Here is a 24,632-nt window from a genome sequence, read left to right as displayed (position 1 = left end):
TTTCTCCAGTCACCTCTCACATCTTAATCTTACCATAATGAATAAAAAACACATTTCTGCTACAACGTTTCTTTTTGTGCCCAACCGCTGTCCCGTTTCTCCACGTGGTCAGGCATGAAGCGAGATGAATTTTCTGGCTAGATTTTACAAACGGATGCCCTTCTTAACGTCAGCCTCATCACAGAAGTAATGAAATGAATTGTTGTGATACGTAATAGTAGGAAGGGAGAGAGTGGGCGATACTCTCTGCCGGCACATACTGTACTCTTGTCGAATACCACCAAGGGTGCCTGGTCAAGGCTTAACTTTCACATCCGCCGGACCGAACACTATCAACACCTTACTCCATATGATCACTGCGGAGAGGTTTGCAATTGAATCCAGGCTTTTGGCACGGAATCTAGTGCTTAGAATTTGTATAAAACCACCTCTGTTACCGTGACGGCCAGTATTTTGATGGTAAAAATGCTTTCGTCCGCTTCTGTGGTGTATTGGTTAGTGTCATTATCTGCCACCCCCTGAGGCTCGGGTTCGATTTCCGGCTCTGCCACGAAATTTGAAAAGTTGTACGAGGACTGGAACGGGGTCCACTCAGCCTCGGGAGGTCAACTGAGTAGAAGGGGGGGTCGATTCCCACCTCAGCCATCCTAGAAGTGGTTTTCCCTGGTTTCCCACTTCTCCTCCAGGGAAATGCCGGGATGGTCCTTAACTTAAGGCCACGGCCGCTTCCTTCCCTCTTCCTTGTCTATCCCTTCCAATCTTCCCATCCCCCCGCAAGGCTCCTGTTCAGCATAGCAGGTGAGGCCGCCTGGGCGAGGTACTTTTCATTCCTCCCCAGTTGTATCCCCGACCCAGAGTCTGAAGCTCCAGGACACTGCTCTTGAGGCGATAGAGGTGGGATCCCTCGCTGAGTCCGAGGGAAAAACCAATCCTGGACGGTAAGCAGATTAAGAAACAAAGAAAAATGCTTTTGAGAAACGGGACTCGAACCAGGTAACCACTATGTTAGACCATATAGACTTGACGCCATGGCTACCAGACAGGCTAGTCTGCTACAATAATTAACTAGTTAAAATATGTATTTTTGGTTTACACTAACAATGGTACTTAGAAATTGTCAAATAATAATAATAATAATAATAATAATAATAATAATAATAATAATAATAATAATAATAATAATAATAATCTGATGCATTTGTTTTAAAACTAGCGGACTCGTGCGAGAAATCTCGCGTGTTCATAAAGATTTGGGTGGAGTAGCTACCTGGTGAACTAAGGAATGCACAAGTCAGTAAATATTAGAAAGTTTTACTTACCACTTAATGTAATCCTTTATTTTTTTAACATTTATGGTATCCACTTGAACGGAAACATATGCAAGTGCATTATTATACTGACGAATGTTCCGGAAGTAATTATTGGTTTTACTATCATTCTTTTCTTAACTAATAATTACAACGTATTATAATGACCTAAAACAGGCGTCCCAGCGCCCAAAATGTGAAGTGGATACCAATGATGATGCGTATTTTCCTACAGCAACAGTATTTGCAAATCGCACACTTCGTATAACTTTTCTAAACTCTTTTTTAAAAGAAATGATCGATATTTATGAAATATCGTATGGCTATTTCTAGCCGAGTGCAGCCCTTGTAAGGCAGACCCTCCGATGAGGGTGGGCGGCATCTGCCATGTGTAGGTAACTGCGTGTTATTGTGGTGGAGGATAGTGTTATGTGCGGTGTGTGAGTTGCAGGGATGTTGGGGACAGCACAAACACCCGGCCCCGGGCCATTGGAAATAACCAATGAAGGTTAAAATCCCCGACCCGGCCGGGAATCGAACCCGGCACCCTCTGAACCGAAGGCCAGTACGCTGACCATTCAGCCAACGAGTCGGACTAAACTCGTGTCCTCATCCTGAGGTGGTGCAGCTCTTTTCAGGCACACCCCCATTGGAGGTGAGCTGCATGTACCATTTCAACCACATACCAGCCCTCCTGCCAATTTTAAATTTCTGGCAGTACCGGGAATCGAACCCGGGCCCCCGAGGACGGCAGCTACTAACACTAACCGTTACGCTACGGAGGCGGACGATATTTATGAAATAAGAGTGCGATTCATCATTGCTAATGTCTATTCTCTTTATTGTGAATGCTCATTTGTTACGATCGGTTACTTGTGAGTGCCGCAAAAGAGAGCTATACTTCTGAAATAATATATATGATTTGATGCCATGTTGCTGCTTGCTGGTAAAATATAAAGTTATGTTAACGCGGTACGGCCACGGGGCCAAGTATTGTGGGTTCGAATCCCACCCTCAGCTCTCCTAAGATTGGTTTTCTGTGGTTTCCATTTTCAATTCCAGGAAAATGCCGCCGCAGTTCCTATTCATAGGCAACAGCCGCTTCTTTCTACTTCCTTACACAATTTCATTCGCCCTCATTCATTAAATACCAATTGAAATTGGTGTCGGGAAGGGCATCCGGCCGGAAAACATGCCATAAGTTATTCCCACCTCATCTCTGACCCCTTATCACGAGACGGGACTAAGGAGTAGTAAACACAGACATACAACACAGTACCGGTACTAAAAGTTAGAAATTGCCGGGCTGAGTGGCTCAGGCGGTTGAGGCGCTGGCCTTTTGACCCCAACTTGGCAGGTTCGATCCTGGCTCAGACCGGTGGTATTTGAAGGTGCTCAAATACGTCAGTCTCGTGTCGGTAGATTTACTGGCACGTAAAAAGAACTTCTGCGCGAATAAATTCCGGCACCTCGGCGTCTCCGAAAACCGTAAAAGTAGTTAGTGGGACGTAAAACAAATAACATTATTATTATTATTATTATTATTATTATTATTATTATTATTATTATTATTAAAAGTTAGAAATTTAGTTTGGTCCTTAAGTGCGGCTAGTGTGCAGTATTCTGGAGATAGTGGGTTCGAACCCCACTGTCGGCAGCCCAGAAGATGGTTTTCCGTGGTTTCCCATTTTCACACCAGGCATATGCTGGTTGCTTTCTTCCCACTCCTAGCCTCTTCCTGTCCCATCGTCGCCACAAGACCTATCTGTGTCGGTGGGACGTAGAACAATTTGCAAAAAAAAATAAAAATGTAATTTAGTTTTGGGAATAAGTAGTCATTTTGATCAGTTAGATGCGTCGATTCAGAACTGATACACTTGTGAATAGTACAGCTGATGATTGGTTTACGGGATATATTTCTAATAGGACTAGGATTTCAAGACGAGTTTTGTCGCCGCTTATCAAAGAAACGGTTTTATATGAATGGAAAAATGCTTCTGATGGAATCATTTTATGTTAGTAAAAGTCAAGTGCAATGAGGAACTTCACATTAATTTGAAACGTACGGAATTCGATGAATAAATAGTCTACTATATAGCACTTAATGCCGAAATTAAATGAAATGGCGTATGGCTTTTAGTGCCGGCAGTGTCCGAAGACATGTTCGGCTCGTCAGGTGCAGGTCTTTCGAGTTGACACCCGTAGGCGACCTGCGCGTCGTGATGAGGATGAAATTAAGATGAAGACAACACATACACCCAGCCCCCGTGCTATTGGAATTAACCAATTAAGGTTAAAATCCCCGACCCGGCTGGAAATCGAACCCGGGACCCTCCGAACCGAAGGCCAGTACGCTGAACGTTCAGCCAACGAGTCGGACACTTAATGCCGAGATTACGGGTGATAATACTTTACCTTCAACTCCTTCAGGGACCTTTGCTATGGTTTGCTTTGCATCGATTACAACGACGTAGTATTTACTGCGTAGTAGAAACTGAATTGTTCTAGGAAGTTTTCAATGAATTTCGTGCTTGCAATCCCCTCTCTATTCAGTTTCTATTCATTTGTTGTTGTTGTTGTTTTTTCTTCTCGTGACTAAAGACTGTCGGTTTGTTGATGGGGGGGGGAAGATTGGGGAGGGGAGGGGGGTCTGCTGGGCCTCGCGTTGAGTGCGAAGGTCGCTACAGGCAAGGCGATCAAGTTTGTCTCCTGATTGTGTGCATATCCGAAGGCCAGCGTAGAATACTGCGGGTTCACATACGACACGGCACACCTGATGCCCTAACCTAATAGTGGTAAAAGGTCGATGGACCGTCTCACGCTTTAGAATACAACCATAGAAGGCCGTGACTCCACCATAGCGTGAAGAAGAAGCTGCACTTGATTACAAAAAAGTGTTCAAGTCGCATTTGGGATTTCTCACGTTTGTATGTATGCAATGGCGTATGTAAGTGGGGATAAGGGAGATTAATCAACACCCCTCCCAATGAGGCGTTTGGACTCATTATTATAAATACATAATTTTATTATCTGCATGGTGGGAACAATGGCAGGAGGGTACTCGGAATGAGGAGATAAAGGCTAATTTAGGAATGAACTCGATGGATGAAGCTGTACGCATAAACCGGCTTCGGTTGTGGGGTCATGTGAGGCGAATGGAGGAGGATAGGTTACCTAGGAGAATAATGGACTCTGCTATGGAGGGTAAAAGAAGTAGAGGTAGACCAAGACGACGATGGTTAGACTCGGTTTCTAACGATATAAAGATAAGAGGTATAGAACTAAATGAGGCCACAACACTAGTTGCAAATCGAGGATTGTGGCGACGTTTAGTAAATTCACAGAGGCTTGCAGACTGAACGCTGAAAGGCATAACAGTGTATAATGATAATGTATGTATGTATGTATTAACTTTATACAGGTAAAAATATCACAATATTAAAATACCCATTTGCAAAATCATTCATTTAAAATGTGTTTTATAATAATAATAATAATAATAATAATAATAATAATAATAATAATAATAATAATAATAATAATTTCGTGTGGCCATTTCTAGCCGAGTGCAGCCCTGTGCCATATGTAGGTAACTGCGTGTTATTGTGGTGGAGGATAGTGTTATGTGTGGTGTGTGAGTCGCAGGAATGTTGGGGACAGCACAAACACCCAGCCCCCGGGCCATTGGAATTAACCATTGAAGGTTAAAATCCCCGACCCGGCCGGGAATCGAACCTGGGACCCTCTGAACCGAAGGCCAGTACGCTGACCATTCAGCCAACGAGTCGGACATTATTATTATTATTATTATTATTATTATTATTATTATTATTATTATTATTATTATTATTATTATTATTATATTTGTACTGTGCAAATTATATATCAGCAGTCTGATACGAAATATATATATTTATTTATTTATTTATTTATTTATTTATTTATTTATTTATTTATTTGTTTATTTATTTATTTATTTGCGCCTCTGTGGTGTGGTGGTTAGTATGATTAGCTGTCACCCCCGGAGGCATAGGTTCGATTCCCGACCCTGTCACGAAATTTGAAAAGTGGTACGAGGGCTGGAACGGGGTCCACTCAACCTCGGGAGGTCAACTAGGTAGAGGGGGATTCCATCCTCGAAGTGGTTTTTCCGTGGTTTCCCACTTCTGCTGAAGGAAAATGGTGGGAAATTTGGCAGACTTGTTAAAAATACTGAGATACCGGTACTTAATAATAACTGTAGATTTTTCAGTCGGGTATAAACTAGTGGAGATATAAGTGGATACATTTCTCATTATTCATACGATATGCAGAACTCTAATTTCGTTCTATTATAGGAGCAAAATATGAAGGTAATATTCAACTGATAATAGAATACAGAAGTATTTTTACTTTCTGTACATATTCAAACGTTCTCTGAAACTTTCAGGTGAACCTAATATGAACTCTGCCTCAAGGAGCATTTTTATGCATGGCAAAGAGTTGAAAATATTTTAAACTAGAAAAATGCAATTGGACGTTTTAAGGGGAGGTGGACGACATTACAGGGAAAAGTGACAGAAAAATAGGCAAGACTTTAGCTAGAATATCTTACTCCATTTTTGCGATATAAATTAAAATCTCTCAGAAAAGCTAAATTTTGTATATTCTCCCAACTGTTAGCATCCTATAAGTTTTTAATGTTACTAGGAAACACGTTTATTATGTATTTTTAAATATAGTACAATATATTTTTAGTCCGCGTTGAGGCCTTCGGTTCAGAGGGTTCCGGGTTCGATTCCCGGCCGGGTCGGGGATTTTAATTGCGTCCGATTACTTCTTCTGACCCTGGGACTTGTGTTTGTTCCAATACTTTCCTCTTCATATTGAGACAACTCACTACACTGCCAACCACCACAGAAACACTCAATAGTAATTACATCCCTCCATGTAGGGTTGGCGTTAAGAAGGGCATCCGGTCTTAAAACAGGGAGCCTAGTCCAAATATGCGACAAAGTTCGCACCAGCGGCCCCACAGGTGTGGGGAAAAAGCGGTAGAAGAAGAGTATAATATACTTTTTAGTATTTACTTCCTATAACTAATAGTTACTTCTGATTGCTGCAAGAAGGACAAAACCACATCACATACGTAGAATAAAGAACTAGCTTATTATTTTCTTGAATGATGCAATATTTATTCAGGCATGAAATCATGTTTGTGCGCAGGTACAATTTCAACATGGGATTGCTGAGATTGATGACATTATTTGAAGCAGAGTTGGTATAATTTGCATATGTTAGGATCCATTGGCGTAGATACTATTTTTCCTTGGGGGAGGGGGATATGAATACTACTACTACTGAACACATTTTAAATGCGCAGGATTCCCTTTAAATACAATTTAATGGGAGAGGGTGGTGATAAACATTAAAATGAAAATCCACTGCTTGTTTCCAATTTCAACCGGGGTCAGGAATGGAATGAATGAAGCGCCCCATCTAGCGACGAGGATAGGAACTGTGTTGGCTGCCGAAGCCCGTTGCACTCTTTTGGCGTAATGAATAATAACTGACAGATGAAATGAAATGATATTGGAGAGTGTTGGTGGAATGATAGATGACAGAGAAAACCGGAAAATCCTGCCCTACTTTCGCTTTGTCTAGCACAAATCTCACGTGGATTGACCGGGATTTTGAACGACGGAACCCAGCGGTGAGAGGCCGGTGCACTGCCGCCTGCGCCACGGTGGCTCTTACGCGGGGCGGGGGATATTGCATGTATTGTTACACATACTTTAACGTAATCCTACCCTTACAACATCCATTTGAATGACTTGAATGAATGAATGAATGAATGAATGAATGAATGAATGAATGAATGAATGAATGAATGAATGAATTCGTTACTTAACTTAATTAATCAACTAATTAATACAACGAGAATCTCCTCCCTCCCAATCACGGATAACCACCAACTTGGGAGAGAGTTTCATGAATCAATGAGTGAATGAATGAATGTTCCCGTTCAGCCCACATCCAATTAATATATACCGTATATTGACAATTAGGCATGTATGTATTTCAGCCAAAACAAACTAACAAACCAACAAACAGACAGACAAACTAAGAAACAACAACCTAATTAGAAGGAATACAATACCGAGTACATATCAGTGAACTGAAATAATGTTCGTCTCGTTGGCTGAACGGTCAGCGTACTGGCCTTCGGTTCAGAGGGTCCCGGGTTCGATTCCCGGCCGGGTTGGGGATTTTAACCTTAATTGGTTAATTCCAATAGCACGGAGGCTGGATGTATGTGTTGTCTTCACCGTCATTTCATTCTCACCACGACGCGCAGGCCGCCTACGGGAGTCAAGTAGAAAGACCTGCACCTGGCGAGCCGAACCCGTCCTGGGATATCCCGGTCCTAAAAGCCATATGACATTTCATTTTCAACTGAAATATTACCAATTAGGAAATATACAACATGTAAAGAACATAAACGAAACTGAACGAATATAAAAACGGAACATGATACTAAATTTATAATTATTGAGGGCGGGGGATATAAATCTTAATAATAATAATAATAATAATAATAATAATAATAATAATAATAATAATAATAATAATAAAAACATATTTTAAACGAATGTTTTGCAAATTGATGTTTTGTTGTAGGAGTATTATGTTTAAGTATATATTTACAATAACGAGTAGAAGTGTCTCATGTGGGAAATATACCCCTTTATCCCCCCCCCCCGTTACCTACGCCACTGTTACGGTCCGATGCGCAGTGGGCACATCTTCTCCTTTCGCCATCATTGTCGGAGTACCTCAAGGATCTGCGCTTGAGCCCTTACTGGTCGTTCTGTGCATGGACACAGTAACATGTGACCTCCAGTCAGCTAATCCATGAACGGTCCTCTATGCAAACGACGTCTTCTCGAGAACCTCGAAGGGCAAACATGACAAAGGAAAGATCGGCTCCAGCAAGTCGGATTTCGCCTGAATACCAAGAAGAAGCCGGAATATATGAAATGTCGTTGTCAAACCGATGCAACCATCGGCATAGATGGAGAAAATTTGATGAAAGTGGAACATTTGAAGTACCCCGGCTCCCTTACATGCAGTACAGCCCCAGTATCTACCTGGTGTGAAAATGGAAAACCATATTCAGAGCTACCGACAGTGGGGTTCGAACCCTCTATTTCTCGAATGCAAGCTGAGAACTAAGTGACGCAGACCACGCAGCTACTCACTCGCTGTGGTTGATAGTATGCTGAGTTGTGTGCATATTGTATGTTGTGTATTGTATATTGTATATTTACCAACTCAAACCCCCAGTATCAAGCCAGAGAAATAAATCAGACGCGACGAAAATCTCCGGCCCTACCGGGAATCGAATTAGGCTATCGAACAGGAGCTATACTTTAATTAGGACAAGCTCTCTAGCACTAGGAGGATTCAGCTCATGCAACTTGGAGGTCATTATTTTCAAGATGAATATTTTTAACTTTGAGAAATGTTTGGTTATCCAATAACATATGCTTCCAGACGAAGGTTTTGTTATACACCTACAGTTGGCAGAAAACCACAAAAGACATCTTATATCATACAACTGTTGCATCATTCTAAAGAGGATATAAGAAAAATGTGTAGAAGGAAATTGTTATGGAAGGAATGATCTTGTACGTTAACTGTAGCGTGAAAGAAGGGCAATTTGCTTGTTCGAGCCACGTGTTATAATAACAGAGCAGGAGTATTCTTAACATTACGATGAATTACTGGCATTAGCCTGTCTTCAATTACACATGTGTTGGCAGCGTTGCAGAACGAAAGGGGCAGCTGTGCTTTTGCAGATACAGTACCATCGGATTGGATTCTTCTATAGGGTATTTGCTATAATTGAACAGTGATTGTAGTTCCTCTCCGTTTCCTTTATCGTTGATTTTCTCTTATCTTCTACTATATGCGAAGCAAATTATTAAAAAATCAACCATTAATATACACCGCGGAATATAATATTATACGGGGCTCGAGTCATAAGTCATGGCGACTATTTTTTTCTCGCGAACAAGAGACAACACGGAAAATCTAAGATATGAATTTGAAAATATAGGGTATGTACTTATGCATAGTGTCTGAAGACAAATTCTGACTTCAGGAGATTCTCGTAGGAAACTGACAGAACACAGGCCATTGGTAAACATTGTTTTATTGTGGTATAGAAAGCAAATACACAATACTGTGTACAAAGGACAGGTCTCCACTGGTTACAGACCTTCGAAATAATCACCCAAGGTTTCCACTGTGCGTTGCCAGCGGCGAGGCTGGCGCTGAATACCATTCGCTGCATGTGTATCGCTAACGTGTGACACCTCTCTCCGAAATGCTATTACGATGTTCTCTTTGTTAGCAAACCGTTGTCCACATAATGGCTTCTTGACTTTAGGGATTAGATGATAGTCATACACCTAAAGCTTCCCGCAGCTCTGCATGGCATTGGCGTGCATTTCTGCCGTGGAGAACTGCTATTTTAATATACGATCGTTGTTCCTGCTTGTTGACTTCCATTTTGTGACGCTCTCACTCACACACTGAAATTGGGGGCATGCTTAGACCCACACTGTTGTTTACATACACCATCTAGTGGCATCATACGCAAGTACATACCGTACATTCCCAAATGCAAATGTTAAATTTTCCGTGTTGTCTCCTGTTCGTGAGAAGAAAAAAAAAGTTGCCACGACTTATGATTCGACCTCCGTATTTGTCCATCATGAAGGACAGTGATTATTAGAGCCGGGAATTTTATGCATTAATAGATTAGAATGCAAACTTACTGAAGTGAGAAGCAAGTATAGTCTACCTTCACAACCATTTTGCTATGGGGTTTGCATAAACATTAGGGGTACGGCCCATCAGAACACCTATAATTTATGTTACTCTTTCTACATTATGGAAGAGTGGGTGGCCGACATTTCCTACTAACCAAATTAGTTTGCAATCTAACCTATTACTGCATGAAAATCCGGGCTTTAGTGATTATCAAAACTTATTACCACTGCATACCCCCTTTCCATGGATCTATACTTTTGCGGACCCCGTCAAAGTCGTGTTCATTCATAATCGATTTAGGGTAACTATGAATCACGTAATTAACTCATCATGCTTTCAGTTTTCTTTGGCTTGCTATTCCTTCGTTCCCTTTATTGCAACTTCTTTCTTTTCGGCCGTCCAATGTTGTTTCTTCTTCTTCGTCGCTGTTTCTCGCTCTAGGAACCCCTCAAATGTGTGAAAGTGGTTCTGTTGTGCATGTCTTGATCTGTGATGTTCATTTCTTTCAGATCCTTCTTAGTGTTAACAAACCGTTTGTCATAAGAGTTGACTTTCCTATTTGGCTTGTTGGAATGGTTAACAATTTTCTTACTGAGTGTGTTGTTGGGCATTCTTTAAATGTGTCGAAGTTTTTTTGAAAAATAAATGCTTTACGACACATCGACACTGATAGATCTTACGGCAACGATGGAATAGGGAGGTCTAGGAGTGGGAAGGAAGCGGCCGTGGCCTTAATTCAGGTACAGTCCCAGCGTTTGCTTGGTATGAAAAGGGAAACCACGGAAAACCATCTTCAGGCCTGCCGACGGTGGGGTTAGAAGCCACTATCTCTCGAATACTAGATACTAGCCGCACTTAAGTGACTGCAACCATCGAGATCGGTCCCAAAGAATTTAACCCTCCGTTTGGGTATTGTATCTGAAATCCTGCTGCATGTTATATACACTTCTTTGTTACAGTGTAATTGGTATGTATTAGCACATTTTGTTGGTCCGAGAATTTTTCTTAAAATCTTTCTTTCCTTCTTCTCGATTTCTTCAATGTCTTTTCTGGTTGTTAAACCTAGGCGTTCTGAAGTTAAAACTTGTGAGTCCCTGAGATTGCTCTGTTGTGTTAAGCCTAAAATAATAATGTATTACCATTAGCTCCTGGCCCAGCTTCTTAAAGTTAGTCTCATATAACGAGTGTATAGCGGCCCTAGCACTAAAGTAATTGCGCGCGGCCGCCATCTTGCACTTTAGCCCTTGATGTAGAAACCCCCTTTAGTAGTAGTGATAAAAGAGCCTTTTTTTGCTAGTGGCTTTACCTCGCACCGACACAGATAGTTCTTATGGCGACGATGGGATAGGAAAGGCTTAGGAGTTGGAAGGAAGTGACCGTGGCCTTAATTAAGGTACAGCCTGGCGTGAACATGGGAAGCCACGGAAAACCATCTTCAGGGCTGCCGAAAGTGGGATTCGAACCCGCTAACTCCCGGATGCAAGCTCACAGCCGCGCGCCTCTAAACGCACGGCCAACTCGCCTGGTGATAAAAGAGCGGAGCTGGCACAGGGGCTCACAGCTTTTAACTTATGACCTATTAGTTTTATCAGCCTAACATTCGATAACTAAGGCAAGGGGTGCTATGCAATATGATTGCTACATTCTGTTCTTATAGACCTAACGAAAGAGCTGCCTCAGGGGCTCACAGAACATTCGATAACTAAAGCAAGGGCTGCTATGTAAGATGACTGCTTTACTATACTCCTATAGACCTAACTAGTTTTTATTAATTTTTTGTAGGAAATAATTTTATGGGAAATAATTCTATAATAATTTCATTGCTTTATGTCCCACTAACTATCTTTTCGGAGACGTCGAGGTGCTGGAATTTAGTCCCGCAGTAATACTTTTACGTGCCTTTAAACCTACCCGCACGAGGCTGATGTATTTGGACACCTTCAAATACCACCGGACTGAGCCAGGATGGAATCTACCAAGTTGGTGGCAGAAGTTTGAATAGAAATCGCTTTCTTGTTGTATTTGTGTCACTAATGTAATAATAGGTAAGTTAAAGTCTTGAGGTAAAAATTGAGTTCTGCATATTTAACAAATTCAATTACTTGTATGTTTAAATTAAACTAAACGTAAATAATGACACTTCATTGGAATCAGTGGCTGATTTTTCATCACTGCTTCGCGATGTAATTTTTTCGATCGTATTTCGTACTTATTGAATTTTTCTAGCTTACATTCAAAAATACGAGTTCACCAACCAGGGGAGGTATAAGACGTGATGTCAGCAATTACCAGTTCGAGAGCAATGACCTCCATCGGAAAGACATTCCCCCTCCGGGAAGCAACCCTCAGAAACATCTAGGAGGAAGGGTGAACAAAAATGTGGATACAAAAGGGGGTTGGAGAAAATGAACTTTAAATGATCCGAGGGAGGTTTACACAGAGTTTAAAGACTTAACTTGGAGCGCTATTTCCGGTACAAGGGGGAAATCAGAGGGTAAGTTGGTTCATCTTATTACACGACCTTCCGATATTAACGACCTTATAGTCGACACAATTCTCTTGTTATTATTTTATGTAATAACAAGAGGGACGATTCTTAAGTATTAAAAAAAAACCAAAATATGCATGTACACCAGGTGTATGCATAAGTTTTGCCGGTGTTTGTGGTAAAGAAAACACGTACTTTCCGAGGGAAATTCATTTTTTGTTCATTCAAAATATTGGTCATCGGTTTCTGCACACTTCGTTCATCTTTTAGGTAAGTTATAAATACCATGCCACCACAACGTTTAAATTGCCGAAAATATGTCTCACATGTTCTAATCGATGGAGCATGATCACCATATGTTACTAATAGCCTTTTTCTTTTGGTTAAGTAAGAAAAGCAATGCATGCCGCTAATGTTCTTTTCCAGGCACAAATGACTGAACGATACAACACATACACTAGTGTTTGGCGGACTCAACTTGTGTGTGTTGGTAGGTTATTGCCAGACGAACAAACTGACATATGTGTCAAATTCATACGCTGCGTACTGTTGGCTGGCGCCATCTCTTAGTGAAACCGAAAAAGACTTATGCATACACCTGATATATGCACTAAGAAACAAGAATGTATGCACTGTTGCATACTCTGCAGAATACTTGTTTTCTTCCATGTATGAAGTTCGTTCTCCAAATATCAACTGCTGAAGCAGAATAATTGAAAATTCACACCTATTTCCAGTCATTCGACTGGGTCAGGAATGAAATAAATGAATCCACATATAGCGGTGAGGATATGAACTGCACTCCTCTGGGGTAATGAAAAATGGAATGAAATTATATTGTAGAGTTTTAGAGTTTTGCTGGAATTAAAGATGACAGGATATATCGGAGTGCCCGGAGAAAAAAAAACCTGTCTAGCCTCCGCTTTGTCCAGCACGAATCTGACATGGAGTGACCGGGATTTGAACCACGGAACCCAGCGGTGAGAGACCGGCCTGAGCCACGGAAACTTCGCTGAAGCAAAATACTTGTATCTGCTTTTTCTTTTGGTGTTATTTCTAGTGGTTACTGGTCTTTATACAACGAAGAAATGATACCTACAGTACATGTTATGAATCCAACATAGCAGCGGCTTCGACGAGCTCGCAATGCACTGAACAGGCTTGCCAACGTCAGTACATTACCCACAGATATTGAATAACACGAAAGATGAAAGGTAGGTTAATAATAATAATAATAATAATAATAATAATAATAATAATAATAATAATAATAATAATGTTACTTGCTTTACGTCCCACTAACTACTCTTTTACGGTTTTCGGACACGCCGAGGTGCTAGAATTTAGTCCCGCAGGAGGTCTTTTACGTGCCAGTAAATCTACGGACACGAGGCTGACGTATTTGAGCACCTTCAAATATCACCGGACTGAGCCAAGATCGAACATGTCAAGTTGGGGTCAGAAGGCCAGCGCCTCAACCGTCTGAGCCACTCAGCCTGGCCGAAAGGTAGGTTAGAGCTACAACCATTGGTTTGGAGAAGACCAGTAACATTTTTTTTACGGCCCTTTCCACTCTTCCAAATCATAAAGTAAATCAGAGCTCTCATGTGTCTCACGATCATCAGTCCTAACGGGCCTTGGCCTGTCAAGCGACCACTGCTCACTGACGCACAGTCAGCGCGGTCAATTCTCTGTGCTTTGTTTCTAGACCGGGTGTCCCCATCTCACAATCAGATACCTCCTGAATTGTAATCGTAATCACGTGGACCTGAAATCAGCCCTCAGTTTCAGGTAATAGTCTCTGATTTGGCCAGGAATCGAACCTGGGTCCTTCAGGTAAGAGGTAGGCTCGCTATTCCTACATCACAGCGCTGACATTTTACTGCGCTTTAATATTTCTAATTAAACACCGAAGGTACTTCCTTTGCCTCTACAGGGTTTGAAGCTGGCATCTTGAGATTCGACAAACACTCTACCACTACTTTTTTTATTTTACAATTTTTTACGTCGCACTGACTCAGGTCTTACGGCGACGATGGGATAAGAAAGGGGATAGGAGTGGAAAGGAAGTGGCCGTGGCCTAAGTTACGGTATAGCCCGATAGTTTGGTTCGAACCCATGATCTCCCGAATGCAAGCTAACAGCTGCGGGGCACTAACACACGACCAACTCGCATGGTTAATTTTTTGTGCCTAAGATAAAGCAGTGAGGAGTAAAATAGCGATTTTATTTTTCCATTTTCCTTTGGGAAAATATTTCTGCTCACAGGACTAACACAAAAACTACTATCGATAGTTGAAATAGTCTAAAGTATCGATATTCTTATCGAGGAGACGTACAATTATCGATAGTGCTGCCGATAGCTTATTCCTCATATCTGTATGTGTATAGAAGAGTAGCCCTCGCGCCGTAATAATCCGCTACGGGGCGCTTAATACGAGGGTCTCTCTCCCCCGTTTCCCTCACTGACCGGGCTATGGGGGTGGTAGCGTCGGCGTCGTGGTGTCGTCCCGGCGGTGTGCAGCCCAAAGTGATGAGTCTGGGCTCTCCGTTCAGTGAGAAAGAGAGAGAGAAAAGGAACATCCATCATAGATAACGCGCGCGCGCGAGAGAGAGAGAGAAAAGGATGGAGATAGCATTTAAAGTTAAATGGTCTTAGTCAGCACAAGTCAAGTTGTACATTTCACTTAATAAACTTGTGCTATTTCTCCTTCCTCCTCCATCGGCATTTTACACTGATTAGGTGGTGCTTTGGTTTCTTCTTCTTCTTCTCCTCCTTCTCAGACATCGGCTCAACGGAATGACTTCTCATCTACTTAGCGCGCAAAACTTTGAAAGGGAAAGCAGACTGAACTTCCTGTCTTATTAATATAGTCTCCAATGTCTTACAGGCTAAACCAGCTCGATCCTAAATGAAGGTAAGGAAAGGCGAAGCGATCTCTATTCGGATACTTGGAGCAGTTGTAAGAAAAAGCCTTCTATTGAACGTAACCTAGTTCTTTTTTTTTACAATTTGTTTTACGTCGCACCGACACAGATAGGTCTTATGGCGACGATGGGACAGGAAAGAGCTAGGTGTGGGAAGAAAGCAGACGTGGCCTTAATTAAGGTGCAGCCGCAGCATTTACCTGGTGTGAAAATGGGAAACCACGGAAAACCATCTTCAGGGCTGCCGACAGTGTGATTCGAATCCACTATCTCCCGAATACTGGATACTGGCCGCACTTAAGCGACCGCAGCTATCGAGCTCGGTTGACCTAGTTCTTTTTTGTTGCTAGTGGTTTTACGTCGCACCGACACAGGTAGGTCTTATGGCGACGACGGGACAGGAAAAAGCTAGGTGTGGGAAGAAAGCAGACGTGGCCTTAATTAAGGTATAGCCCCAGCATTTGCCTGGTGTGAAAATAGGAAACCACGGAAAACCATCTTCAGGGCTGCCGACAGTAGGATTCGAACCCACTCTCTCTCACAGCCGTGCGCCTCTAAACGCACAGCCTGACCTAGTTCTAACATGGCAACTGTTTGCATTGAACTAGACATATTCCAGTGAAATTTGATGATATTTTTTGCTATTTGCTTTACGTCGCACCGACACACATAGGTCTTATGACGACGATGGGATAGGAAAGGGCTAGGAGTGGGAAGGAGGCGTCCGTGGCCTTAATTAAGGTACAGCCCCAACATTTGCCTGGTGTGAAAATAGGAAACCACGGAAAACCATCTTCAAGGCTGCCAACAGTGGGGTTCGAACCCACAATCTCCCGGATACTGGATACTGGCCGCAATTAAGCGACTGCAGCTATCGAGCTCGGTAATTTGATAGTATAGTCAATTGGGACATCAGAAGCAGCGTTACCAACACCAGGTGACGAAAAATACTTAAAACTGGCTGCCAATCTGGCCAGAAATGGCTCAATAAAACTGATAAAATAAATCTGATCCGGAAAATATTTGCAATAGGACTGACCTGGGATTGACCTTTGTTGATGAACATCACAGAAGATGCTAAAAAAATGGCATCATCTAAAGAAATGAGAAAAAAATGAGGATCCAAAAGTCCACTTCACATAGAAACCACCGGCAGAACTCAACACGTGAAGGTTCGTCTCGATGCATTAACTCATGCACAATTTGTAAGGATACAGATGCAGGTCCAGAGCTCTTTTCGCGCCATTCTGCCGGTAAGGTTTGCATTGAAGACTTTGTTGGAGGTTTCGCCAAACACTTCCAGTCTTAAACTATTGCTAAAGCAGTTCCGCACAGGTTTTCCACGAATCGTGCTTCGCATAACACTCGACAATGAATGCGTGTTGTTTTATCGTGAGCACCATTTTGTGTTGCATTGAACTGGTCACTAAACACGTCTGCTCCTCTCATTCACTCACACGTAATTACACAGGGATGTACTCGGGAGATGCGAATGCGCAAACATGTGACAGCAACCGATTGGTGCACCGAAATCATGGTTTCCAGCATTTCATGTGATGGGCAGTTCTCCTGTTCAGTAACAAGGGTCAATTCCGCGCCATCATCATCACCATCACCATCTCCGGTGGTCTGCCTATCGGCAGGTCTTCGCATGAATTCTCCACGCTGTTCTGTCTTCAGCCATTCTCTTTGTCTTCGAATAGCTGCTATTTATCTTTACACTGTCCACTAACTGATGCCTCTTCCTTCCTCTCTTCAGTTTCCCTCGTATCTTCCCTTCCAATGCTTTGGTTATTAAATAATTTCGTCGCAAGCAGTAACCAATTTTTCTTTCGTCTTTGAATGTATTGCAATATCATTCTCCTTTCTAATACTTCCTCATTCCTTATTTTTTCCTGCCAGCTGATTTTCTCTATCTTCCGCCAGATCCATATTTCAAATGCTTCTAGTCGTCTTTCTCCCTCTTTTCTCAACGTCCAAGTCTCAGACCCATAAATCATCACACTCCACACAAAGCACTTCACTAACCTCTTCTTTAGATCCCTATTTAGAGGCCCACTCAACAGTGTACTTTGTTTCATGAATGCTTCCTTGGCCATTGTAATTCTAGTCTTCACTTCGTCCAAGGAATAAAGATCACTTCTGATTATGCTTCCCAAGTATTTGAATTTAGACACTTGTTCGATTTCCTCCTCCGAAAGTATTATTTTAGCTGTTGAGTCCTTCTTTGACCCCATGATCATTGTCTTGGTCTTTTTCCTATTAATTTTCATGCCTAATTTTTTCTCAGTTTCTGCTAGAACCGCCATGTCATCTGCAAATCGAATGCATTCAGATCTTTTTCATCCAACTGCCACATCTTGTTTTCCGCGTCAATCTTTTAAATATATTCCGGGCTACTTTTATTTTGTCTACCCTGCATATAGATGACCCAGGTGATTTTCCTTGCCATGTGAGTCCAAGTCGACTGTACGCACGCCACACTTCCGTAAATAACCGATCGTCTCTCAGATACCGATTCCGAGAAATCAGCATCAAACACAAACACACCGCACGTTGCAAACAGTGTCACCAGAGCGCACTTGCTATGGCACAATCCTGCCAGTTCGAAGGTCCTTGTTACAATCCCTCCCCTGGCGGAGTTTTTTTTTCTCTTGGTGCTGTCAAATAGGTCTTAAGCCACGTAAAGATTTAGCAACATCGCCTCCCAAAGTCAGTTTGAATTGGCCCGCGGATTGTTCTGATTAGCTAACTTCAGCAGCTAATGTAATGACAAGGGCGCGAGTTACGGAATTAGTTTCTTCAAATTATTCTTGAATATTCTAATGCTCATATACCCGGTTCACTTGCTTCCGAACGCTCTGTGTAAAACACTTCAGATGAATGTCTCATAAATAGAGCCCGGAATTTTTATAATAATAGGTTAGAATGCAAACCTACTGAAGCGAGAAGCAAGTATAGTCTACCTTCACAACCACTATGCTGTGGGGTGTGCATAAAAATTAGGGGTACGGCCCATCAGAACCCCTATAATTTATGTTACTCTTTCTACATTATGGAAGAGTGGGTGGCCGACATTTCCTAACCTAATACCGCATGAAAATACGGGCTTTACTCATAAATAATGACGGAAAGAATATGATTTCTCTTGTTTATAGTTGTTATTTACTTTCTTCTTCTTCCATTTCGGCCAGCCTATGGACGACGCTATTTCAACCGTTTTCTGTCTAGAGCTTTAACACTCCTCCAGTATTCCCGCATCCTTCTTCGGTGAGCTGCTTTCTGTTCTTCGGTCCACGTCTTGCCTGCCTTCATGTTAGCTTTTGTTCGAAAACTCTGTAGACCTTCAAGTTTCATCTTTAAAGGGTCACGTTGCAAGATGTCATCACGTAAGATCCCCAATTCTTGTAAAACCTTTTCCACCCCGGTGAACCAAACCTCTTTATGAATAATGAATTTTCACGACCGCATTGTAATCGAAACAGACTTTCAACGTATTAGGTCGTGTTACGTACATGTAGTACGTGTTGAAGAGATGTTAAGTACAGAACAAAAATGGCCAGCAGTGCCAGACCTGTAGCTCAGATCCTTTCAAACAGAACAAAGATGGCCTAGGCCACCATAGCTCAATTGGTAGAGCAACCGACGCGAAATCGGGAGGTTGTGGGTTCGGATCCCACTGGTGTCCGGCTGGCCATTTTTGTTCTGTACTTAACATCTCTTCAACACGTACTACATGTACGTAACACGACCTAATACGTTGAAAGTCTGTTTCGATTACAAACCTCTTTAGTTTTCTGATTCAGAAAGTAGGCAGAGATTTTTGATCTCATGCGTGTTAAGTGACCACAGCAAGTACTCCTTTCTTTCCTAACGGTGCGTGTTATTTTCTCCATATGTAGATATAGTTTATGATTGTACCTTCTCCTCTTTTCCTTTACTGGGCCCAAGATCTTCCTTAAGCCTATTTCTCACGATAAAACGTTTCGTAAAATTTGTTGTACAATTAATTTTATAAAAATTTGGTGAAAACAAGTTGTGTTGCTCACTGTAAAATTATTTTATAAAATCCGTTGAAGCATCAGGTTGGCCATCTATGAACTCACTCCTGAACTAGGATGTGAATGTGCTGCCATCTATCGATAAACGTTTAAACCAAGAATCAGCTGTTCAACTTACAGTGTGTTTGAGAGTATTGCTCAAACAAACAAAGCAAAACGTGCTGCTTTAGCTGCAATTATATGTTGTACAGTGGTAAAAAGGGAGAAAAGAAATGCCAGGAAATGCTGGACTCGGGTTGGATCAAAAGAAGAGAAGAAGGTAGAGGATTGCTGTCCTTGGTCGAAAATTAATTGAGGTTAGAAGACCAGCATTCATATAAGAATTCGGCGATTGTGTTTTCTGACTCTCTTCTTGCATTTCTGTTGTGGTAAAGTGGCGTTTTAACTTCGTACAAACAAGGATATTTTGGTATTTGTCCAGTAAAACACCAACAGCTTCCTTAGTCCACCCGAATCCTGCCATTTTAGAAAGAAGTGTTTGTTTACAATCGAGCTTCACAATCTTCTCACGACGTAGCGCCAGTATCATCGTGATGTCAGTTTCGCTGATTGGTTCGTTTCTAAAAAATAATTTTACGGAATAGAACATGTCCTATTTTACGAAAAGTTTTATAAAACTTGAATTTGACCGTGAGCAACAGAAATTTTATAAAATTAAATTATTGTACAATAAATTTGACGGAAAATTTTACCGTGAGCAACAGGCATTAGAATCTTCCCTTCTTTGGCTTCTAGATGTTCGGCCAGACCTTTCTTATTCATTGATAGGCATTCTGATGCACATACTGTAGAGCTTGAGGTCGAATTACTGTACATTGATGTCTAAGATTGGATTTGTAAGATATTGACCGTTTGTTATCGATACCTGTGGTGAGGTGGTAGGCCATTTCTCTCTTGCTGATTCTTGATTTGAATGCTTCTGGGTGTTGGATTCTATCCACTCGCCTAGGTACTTGAATTTCCCTGTCCGTTTTATTTTGCCCTGGTTAAACTCTAGATTTCTTGGAGCCGCCTTGTTATGAACCGTGTTTTCTCGAATGAAATCTGGAGGTCCGCCTTAGTCGCTTACATCTGAAGTTACTTTATTTGGTTTTTGGCTGTGTCAAGTGAATCAGAAAAGGAAAGCGTCAGATGATCCGCAAAGGGCAGAACCGAGTGTCTCAGACGGTTGAGGCGCTGGCCTTCTGACCCCAACTTGGCAGATTGGATACTGGCTCAATCCGGTGGTGCTCAAATACGTCAGCCTCGTGTCGATATATTTACTGGCACGTAAAAGAACTCGTGCGGGACTAAATTCCCGCACCTCGGTGTGTCCGAAAACCGTAAAAGTAGTTAGTGGGACGTAAAGCAAATAACATTATTATTATTATTATTATTATTATTATTATTATTATTATTATTATTATTATTATTATTATTTGATCCGCGAAGGCTAAGCAATCAGTTGTTAGGTTCTTGCTCGTACAACCTAGTCTGACCCCATTCTTAACAGAGTTTCTATTTAAAACCAAACCAACCCAATGGCACTACAGCCCTTCAACGGCCTTGGCCTACCAAGCGACCGCTGCTCAGCCTGAGGGCCTGCAGATTACGTGGTGTCGTGTGGTCAGCACGACGAATCCTCTCGGCCGTTATTCTTGACTTTCTAGACCGGGGCCGCTATCTCACGGCCGGATAGCTCCTCAATTCTAATCACGAAGGCTGAGTGGAACTCGAACCAGCCCTCAGGTCCAGGTAAAAATCCCTGACCTGACCGGGAATCCAACCCGCGGCCTCCGGGTAAGCGGCAGGCATGCTACCCCTACACCACGGGGCTGGCGAATTTCTATTTACTTTATTTTATTAAAAATGTGAAAATACCGCGTTTTTTCGGGATGATACTAAAGAATTAACTTTGAACATTAGGACTTATAGTAGAGCAATTTCTTTTAACAGTATTTCTTAAAGTGCCCTCCTTTGTTTACATATTCCTCCAACAGTTCAAGGCTGGTTGGATCCTCAACAGCTCCACCAATAGCTGTCATAGATGGCCTAGGCATCACTGAAGAGGCGTACTAGGGAAATGAGGAGTGAAGTAGTTTCCCGTTGCTTTCCTCACCGAGCCAGAGTTGCTATTACATATCAGTCTGCCAAGCACACTTAAATGCATGCATCAACCGATCCTATGAGCAACATTTTCACACCATACATAACAGGGACTGGCTGCAGAAGGAATGGCATTATTAGCATCGCTCATACCTCAGTCACTTTCATATTGCTAAAATCAAGGATGAGACTGAGACAGGTCAATGAAGGTAACAAAATTGCTCTAGCCCATACCAGCAGACATAGTGCACTGTAAACACTAGGTCCCGCCAGCAAAGGCTGCTTTGCTAGATATGTGGCTGTTAAGGCGTGGTGGAGGACATTATGGGAGAAAGTGATTTACAAATAGATAAGATTTGAACTAGAATATCTTATTGTATTTTTGTAATATAAATTCAAAACTCTCAGAACAGGTAAACTTGTACTTCTTCTTTACTGTTAGCATCCTAAAAGTTTTCAATGTTACCAGAAAGTAATGTTATTCTATACTTCTTAATTATAGTACAATTTAATTTTTAGCATGCTGCCCAAATTTCAGGGCACTATGCTAGGTAATGGCTGTACTTCAGGAAGTCTTATTTCAGAATCATGCCTAATAGGATCGGTGTGTGATAATCAACTTCGGTTACAACAAAAATTAACTTACTTTTTATTTTCAGACACCTTAAATTTCTGATCATGAAAATGGAAAAAATTCAAAAAATATGCCCTGTGGGTCACTAAGAATTTTTTGTTTTTTAATTCTGCCTTACAGATGACAGTACACATAAACAGAATGTTTAAATTCAGCTCTGTATATTTAATAGTTCCTTAGTAAAGTGTACCTGAAATTTGGGACGAATACTAAAAATATTGAATAACTCTGTTTCCTAGTAATATTAAAATCTTTTAGGATGCTAACATTTAAGAAATGCAAATTTATCTGTTCTGAGAGTTTTTTAAATTTATATTGTAAAAAGGCCAAAAGCCAAATATATACAATTTTTTTAAAAATCAGGAGTTGGTACAGGAGAGCGGCAGAATATCGCCTTGATTGAGCATTTTGAATATTTCTGAAAATATTGTGTTGTTTACGAACCTAAGTTCTTCAGCAAGTACACGGTGAATATTTCATGACCCTGTGTATTTCTTCCTAGTACACTGGGACAGAAATACATTTTCCCGGTGCAATGTCCCGTTTCGTACCGGCTCAATTAAAGTGCATACTAGGAATGTTTTCATTTTTTTTAAATTGTTCCTATCATATAATAATTCTGCGGATGTCTATGTCCCCAGTGCTCTGTTGTGGAGTCTCCTATTGATACATTCCGCTGTGCCCTTGTCTTGAGCAAGTGACTTGCATTTGGATGCTAATTGGGTTTGGTGCTACCGGCCGGGGTGTGATGTAGCCCGTCAAGTAATAATTAGTAGCGGGGCGTGAAGGGGGTGGGGGTGGACTGCCTGACACCCGCGTGGCGCCGGGGTGCTAGCTAGCTCTCTCACAATTTATAACCGAGTGCCAGAGAGTAGCCGGCGAGGCTACACTCGACCTGCCATCAGCTCAAGTTCTACAAGTCGCCGGTATCTTCTCAGTACACGCTGTTCCGGCTCTAACTTGTACATGTCGTGGAAATTCTAATTTTTTTTTAGAGTTTACACGCTATTTCAAATACCGGTACGTTAAACTATTAAGTGCTGTGGGCTTGGATTGGGGAGATAGTGGGTCGAATCCCAGGACGTAACATGTACGACTTCAGCCCTATTATTATTATTATTATTATTATTATTATTATTATTATTATTATTATTATTATTATTATTATTATTATTATTTGCTATGGGCTTTACGTCGCACCGACACAGATAGGTCTTATGGCGACGATGCGATAGGAAAGGCCTAGGAGTTGGAAGGAAGCGGCCGTGGCCTTAATTAAGGTACAGCCCCAGCATTTGCCTGGTGTGAAAATGGGAAACCACGGAAAACCATTTTCAGGGCTGCCGATAGTGGGATTCGAACCTACTATCTCCCGGATGCAAGCTCACAGCCGCGCGCCTCTACGCGCACGGCCAACTCGCCCGGTATTATTATTATTATTATTATTATTATTATTATTATTATTATTATTATTATTATTATGCGTGAATGGTCCCTTTCGAAACGCACGAAGCGTTATTTATGATTTCGTTTGCGGAGGATCCAGGATGCTTTCATCTGTTGACTAAAGATCCTCTTCCTTTCTTCCGTCCACTTGGTACCTGCTCTGTTTGGTACTCAATTCTCGGGAATAACTTCCCACTTGTCAATTTTCTTTTTATGTGTAATTTGATTCAAAATTTCTTCAGGTTGAATTTGTGCGTTCTTCATGTTCACTTTTGCTTGGCTTGTCGAAGGGAAATTCTTCTGTTTATCAACTATTTCAGAAATTTGGTGGGTTAGTTTGGTTTCTGGAGGCGTCTTAACATGTCCATAATATTATAGCCTTCTTTTCCTGAGGTTTGCCACAATATTAGATAATTTTGCTGTGGATTTCCGGGCTTGGAAGCGGTACCATTCTTCCGTGTTTCTAGGTCCTAAAATTTTCCTCACGATTTGTCGCTCTTCTTGTAGGATATTAATTTTTTTATTTATGTATTTATTTGTTCTCTTGTCAGAAACTCCTAAATTCACGGGCATATTAAACGTTACATTATCGACATAGTTGATAAACGATAAGAGTAAAACTAATTGAATTATGTGTAATGAGTATACCTCGGATTTTTAGGTGGTAATACGTTAGAATGAAAGGTAATTTGGTTTGTAGGAAGTGTGATGCAACCCGTTGTACCACAATGTGGGAAGAGTAGCATAAATTCCAGGAGTTTTATAGGCTGTACCCCTAATATCTATGCAAATCTCATAGCATAACCGTTGTACAGTGTAGGGTATACTTGTTACTGGCTTAAGTAAGTTTGCATTCCAACCTA

The 24,632-nt window shown here is 41.5% G+C and overlaps 1 protein-coding gene across 1 annotated transcript in view; it reads left to right on the top strand.

Moving 5' to 3' along the window:
* The window catches only part of LOC136882259 (forkhead box protein O), a 635,015-nt gene that overhangs the window by 431,271 nt on the left and 179,112 nt on the right, over nucleotides 1–24,632 (top strand). The gene's annotated exons all lie outside the window — the stretch shown is intronic.

Source organism: Anabrus simplex, chromosome 10 (genome assembly GCF_040414725.1).
Source record: "Anabrus simplex isolate iqAnaSimp1 chromosome 10, ASM4041472v1, whole genome shotgun sequence".
Classification (NCBI taxonomy): Eukaryota; Metazoa; Arthropoda; class Insecta; order Orthoptera; family Tettigoniidae; genus Anabrus; species Anabrus simplex.
This window is presented reverse-complemented; position numbering and strand designations above follow the sequence as displayed.